Raw genomic sequence first — 6,107 nt, 5'->3', positions numbered from 1 at the left:
GCCATGGCAACTAGGAGACAGAGAACACCAAATATGGAAATAAATAATAAAAAAAGGAACAAAGTCAGAATAGAGTATGCTTAAATAAGTAATTTTCATGAATCTGTCACATTGGTAATGCCCTTGAACAACGACATATAAATATATAGTGTAGACATTTTCAGGTTACATTAAGACGATATATTAGAAGATTATGTGAACCCACAGGTCTGCCTTTCTCTCTCGCCCACCCCACCCCAGTCAGAGAATGTATATTAATAGTACAGAGGACAAAATTAAAGTGGCAGATAGACTGTGATGTGATGTGCACTTCGTCTCCTTGAGGCACAGGCATGTACTTCCATCCTTATTACATATAAATCTAGATTTTTGTCCCACCGATTCTAAGCATCTGAAGACATAGACATGTAAGACATTAACTGAGTGATTATCATGCTACGGAAAACAAGAAACAAGGAAAAAGTTATGGTTCTGTGTAATTACAAATGTAACAATTACATCTTATAGGTTATGCAGTACTTATACGCAATACTTGTAATACCTCATAAGTAAAGGACAAGTTAAAATAGGGTTTTATTTTGTGCTTTAATTTAGGTCAGAAAACAATTAATCCCATCGTTTGTTTTCCAGGCAGTAGTTTAGTGGAAGAATGCATTTTTTTTCTTTAATAACTTTTTAAAATACATTTTAACAACTTTATATAATACAAACAAATAAAGGAAAAGGAATAACTAGCAGAATATGCTATATACATCACTTAAGAATTAAATGGTCATCCAAGAAGTAAGCCCTGAAATTATTTGTCAGAGAGACAGAGAGAGAAAAAGAGATTATATTTTATTTCAATAACTCTTTCTGCAAATCTAAATGAGATAATAAGGGTGTATATGTTTGTCTACTGATGTTTATAAACGAAATTAAATGATACCATGGCATATAAAATTCATGGATAACTGTGTTTTTTCTTAATTTCTGCATCTGACAGAAGGGCTTCCCATGAATACCAAGGCGGTGAAAAGGCTGAAACATGTTGAGCTTTTCAACACAAATAAACAGTTGACCATCTCATCGCAGTTTTGTGTTATATCCAGGAGTGCAGCTAGACATAGGAAAGTAATTAGGTTTTTTAAAACGACAAACAAAACAAAATCAGTAAACCCAGTTCTGGAAACACTGTAATATTCTGTGATTAGACTAATCTCAGAAGAAGAAGAAAACCCTTTTAAGCAGAATCTAATCATCAAAGAACAATCCCACAATAAGTGACAATATGATCCAATGCCACTACAACTATGCCAGCAGAGTTAGGGGTGAAACAGGCTGCCCCAAAGGAGTGGCTTCTGGCCGCCCCTTTGCGTGCCAGGTTGGGGCTGTGGTAACCATACACCACACCCCCAACCTGGCCTTTCCCTGGCACAAAAAGGAATGGCAGAAAGCTGCTTCTTTTTCTCTGGGGAAAGTGTGTCTTTGCTACCATGGTAGCATTTTTTCAGCATTTGTTTGGCACAGTGTGTGTAAACTCTGTGCTGTCAAAATGCTGTGGATCCGCCATGTGGCTTCACGACAGACTGGGAGCATGCTGCACCACCAGACCACTGTATTCTCAAAACTGTTCTCCAGCACCAAATTTCAAATGAGTTGATTTTTCCCCCTATATGCTTTCTTCACTGTCCAGCTTTCACAACCATACATAGAATTGGGAAATACAATGGCAAGGACAATCCTAACTTTGGTATTTAATGGTATTTAAACTTTATAGTTCAGGATCTTGCCCAGTTCCTTCGCAGCTATCCTTCCAAGTCCTAGTCTTCTTCTGATTTCTTGACTGCTTTCTCTGTTCTGATTCATGATTGAGTATGGAAAATCCAGCACTATTTCAATCTCTTCATCATCTATTTTAAAATTATGTAGATCATCTGTGGTTATAATTTTTGTTTTCTTGATATTCAGCTGTAAACCTATGAAATAATTTAAAAGAATGTTTTTTAAAAATTTTGACTGAAACTATATTAACTGAGTCCATACATTTCCCCAATCTGCCTCCAAAATTTCTAGACTTATATCTCTTTCCCAGGCCTTTTTCAGCCCACAAACTAGAGGAGTATATATAAGTTAGTAATAACTAATAAAACATTGAAATCAGACCCTCTATATTGTCCTCTGCCCTCAATATTAGTTCTTCAAACTGACAGAGTGATGTATAGGTGTGAGTCAGAAACAGGACTACAGGTTTGAGATGGAGCAAGCAAGGATGGTTTAAGAGTCTCTCTGTCTCTCTCTCCCCTCCAAACAATAACGCTGGTGGTGGACAAGGTGATTTTAAGATATGGAGCCAGCAGACAGAAACTGAAATCAGTGGTCTCTGATGGATCCTATTTTGCCCAATGAAAAGAGGTTAGCCACTCAGGCAGAGTAACGCTTGCAAAGACAGTTGTAAGTGGGGCAAGAGCTGTCATTGTGGTGACTGGATGAGAACAACCTTCTCTGCTCAGACAGCTAACAACCGCCAGTCCTCTTTGAGTAAGGTAAAGGAACTGAAACGAGTAAACTGGAAGGAAGTCTCACTGACTGCAGGAGGTTAGCATTTGGATAGATATATATTTGTACCATTTTTTAATTGGGCTGAGCTTTGCTATTGAGGTCTCTTAAAAAATTAGTTAGGATTGCGCTCATGTTTTTGCTCCATTTAAGCCATTTAATGGGACAACATTCAATCCCATTGCTTTCAGTAGAATTAAAATGTTAAATTTTAATCCACCAGTACATCTCCATTTTCAGCCCCTTGCTTATGTGCAGTTAGCCTTTTCTTTTACTTCATAGCACCCATGCATCTACACTCCTTCCTCCACATTTGCGGATTTGATTATTCACAGATTTCATTAATATTTTCTCTCTAGGAATATCTCGATCCTCCAGCGCAACTCTGTGGTCAATTTTAACCAAAGGTCACATGAAGGAGATTCCTGGAGAGAACACTCCACTAGGCATTTGTAGCTCCTCCAGTGCAATTCTATGGTCAGTGTCTGGCAGATGTTGACCCCAGAGTCCTAGAGATTCCTAGAGAGGTGTTCTCTCAGGTAAAAACATAGTGTTTTGTTGTTTGTGGTTTTCCCACATTCATGAGGGTCATATGCACCTAACCCCACTGAATGAGTGTATTTTATTTAAATTTGAATATTTCCCCCAATAAACATGTTTTATCCATGCTAGGTAGGTGTAAAAATATTTTAGTCCTAATATCTTTGGTTAAAAAAAATCTTAAAATATAATTTGGATTTCAGGGAAACCTTTGCAATACTGTATCTTGTGGAATCAGGACTGAAATCTTAACCTGATGTTTCACTGGTCATGACATTTTTCAATACATTTTCTGACTCTACCAAACGATCTTCTTCAAATCAGGTAACTCAATGAATAATTAACTTTGGTGCCTTCACCTTCCTGACATTTCTTGGCTCAGAGTAAACTGCATCTTGCAGCTCTTCAAATATTTATGCACTTTTAAAGTAGTATAGAATGTATTTAAAGTTGAGGTAATTAAAGAACACATACAGTCTGGCTTTTATGAGATCCTTCATACAACGATACAGCCGCTTTCACATTGGGAGGCCCATTGTATCCAAAGAGCATTTCCGTTGCCCGCTTCTCCAGAGCTTTCTGGCTTCCAGTTTCTGCTGCTTTTGCAAGGAGCTGGTGTGCTCTGATACAGAGATATAAATTTGAGATTTAATCTGTAGAATATATACTACTTTCATGTATACATAAATATGTAAATGCATCTGTGTAAGGAACGCTGTAGTGTTAGCAGTGTACTCTTCCTCACAACTACAGCAATTTTGGGGATTTTAGCAAAGGAAAACAAGCTCGACACTACTATTAGGTAAAACAAAAGGGGCCACACCAGCTCAGTTTGACTATCAAGAAGGATAGCAAATTGTTTGGAAATGAATTACTATTTTATCTTTACTGCTAGGACAGAGCATTCATGGCATTTTCTGGCCAGGGTGCCAGACTAACAATTTGCTTGAGTACTATGTACCTTGATTTTGGTGGACTGCCACTTGCTGCCAGCCACAGGGAATAAAACGTCTTGGGAGTATACCTAAACATCTTCTAGTAGTCTGTGAAATAATTTTTATTTAGGCCACCTCTGTAGTGCCCCACCTCCCAATTGCAAGTCATATTTTTGTGTGGATCTTTTCTAGTCTAAAAAAACCCTGAAAATTGATGTGACCAGAACATTCCTGATCTGTGTAATTTAGATAGACGTGGATTTACTTGTGTTTGTTGATACTGTGGGCTGATGAAAACCACTCTGCTAGACCTTCATTTGTTATTTATTAACTAGCAGTCTCACATGATGATTTTAAAGGAGAAGCATGGGTGCATGTGATGTGCATGCTCCCTCTTTTCCCTCTTGAATGTTCATAGCCCTCTCATCTATGACAAAGGCGAGAGGTCTTTTTATAATCAACAGTGTGTCACTATGGCGTGCATTCTGGCTTCTATCTCCCCAAAGCAATGTGAGTAAAACAGATGGTCATTTACTCTTCCTTTTCATTTTCATTTTTCAAATGTTTCGGCATTTTGGGTTTTATCTGGTAAAAATGATGCCCTTGGTCCTCTTTTTTTTTTTTTAAAGTCTCTTTTTTACCTAGAAACGTGACCAGAAAAAATAGTGTGCTGTTACTTGATTTTAACATTTCAATAAAATATTTGTCATAATCAAAATGTCTGTGTGTATGTGAGTGTATGCACTTTAATGCCCCATTCTAGTGAAAGATGCAATGGAATTAAAACATACGATTCAAATGGGATTTCCACATGAATTAAGATGGTCTTGAAACACAGTGCATTTTCTGTAGTACACTATGTGCTTACTAAAGATAGCTTGTACTGCACAGCCCCATAAAACATTTATGAATTCCTTGCACTGAAAACTTTGGGTCTGTAACCCATCTACCCATTGCACTGTAGAACCAGAGTGTCTCTTAAACTATTGTGATGGCTGACCTTAACATTAAGCAGAGGGAAGTGGCTGCCTCAAGACAGCAGGTTTTTTGGTTTTAAGAAGAAGGACTAAAAATTGTTAGTTTGATTTCACAACTCTCTCACTCTCTAATATCCACTGGCAAAACTCATTGGATCTCTCTCCTGTATAGAACATTTCTGATGTTCTTCTCACAAAAGCGTACATTTCAGATTCTTTTCTCAGCTAGCATAATGATCCATAATGATCCAGATCTCCAAGCTTTTATTTATGTATTTATTTACTTTAAAGCAGTTATTGGAAAACATAATACAGAAAAACAGAATGGTTCCCAATCAGCAAAGGGGTCAGGCAAGGCGGCATTATATTATCGTATCTATTCAGCCTGTATGCAGAAAACATTGTACACAGAGCAAGTTTAGGGGATTATCACACGAAGGCACTTACGTGGATAAAATGTTGCTGAACTGTTGCAGAAGCGCGAAGGTGCGATTGTCGGTTGCACTTTTCAAACATCATTGAGGCTTCCCGCTTTCTTTCCATCAATGAAGCATTCATGGAGAAGCCATTTTTTTGCATATGGTCTGAATGATGCCTGTCACATCTGTAAAGATGCATCAAAGAGGCCCCATTCTTATAGTGCAGGCCTGTACAACATACAGATTGCCAGCTGTTTGCAGCCCCCCCCCCCCCCCCGAATTTCTGGTAACCCACAAGGACTTCAAGGCTCCTCCACTCACCCTGGAAAGAGCCAGGCTGTGGAGGAGGAAGATGGGTGAATGGGTGCCCCACGAGCTTCCTCTGCAGTTGGGCTTTATCTAGAGGAGAGAGCCGGGCAGAGGAGGAGGTGGGAGGAATTAATATTAATAATATCATTATCAATCAATTAATTAACAATGATTAAAATAATTTATCCATTAATTATACCTTTACTTGGAAAGTAAGCTACTAAAAACCTATCTGCAGTCTGAAGAAGTTTTGCCTATTTTTGGCCCCTACCTACTGCCAAGTTGTGCAAATCTGCTATAGTGGAAAGGATAACGCCCCGAACAGCTGTCACCAATGGAGAATCTGGCATCAGAGTATCAGGATTCCCAAAAAGGATCTGTACCAATAG

At 38.3% G+C, this 6,107-nt stretch overlaps 1 long non-coding RNA gene across 1 annotated transcript; it reads right to left on the bottom strand.

The window, feature by feature from the left end:
- Positions 1-799: 799 nt before the first annotated feature.
- Positions 800-5,573, bottom strand: LOC149313518 (uncharacterized). The gene is made up of 3 exons (XR_016280836.1): positions 5,438-5,573; positions 3,553-3,700; positions 800-1,958 (listed from the first exon to the last, which is right to left on the bottom strand). It is a non-coding gene; the product is annotated as an uncharacterized LOC149313518 (long non-coding RNA).
- Between the last annotated feature and the right edge of the window lie 534 nt (positions 5,574-6,107).

The sequence above is a fragment of the Sceloporus occidentalis genome, unplaced genomic scaffold (assembly GCF_023333645.1).
Source record: "Sceloporus occidentalis isolate IW3139 unplaced genomic scaffold, rSceOcc1.0.p SCAF_4, whole genome shotgun sequence".
Classification (NCBI taxonomy): Eukaryota; Metazoa; Chordata; class Lepidosauria; order Squamata; family Phrynosomatidae; genus Sceloporus; species Sceloporus occidentalis.
Note: the sequence above shows the minus strand (reverse complement) of the source record. Positions and strands in the feature narration are given on the sequence as shown.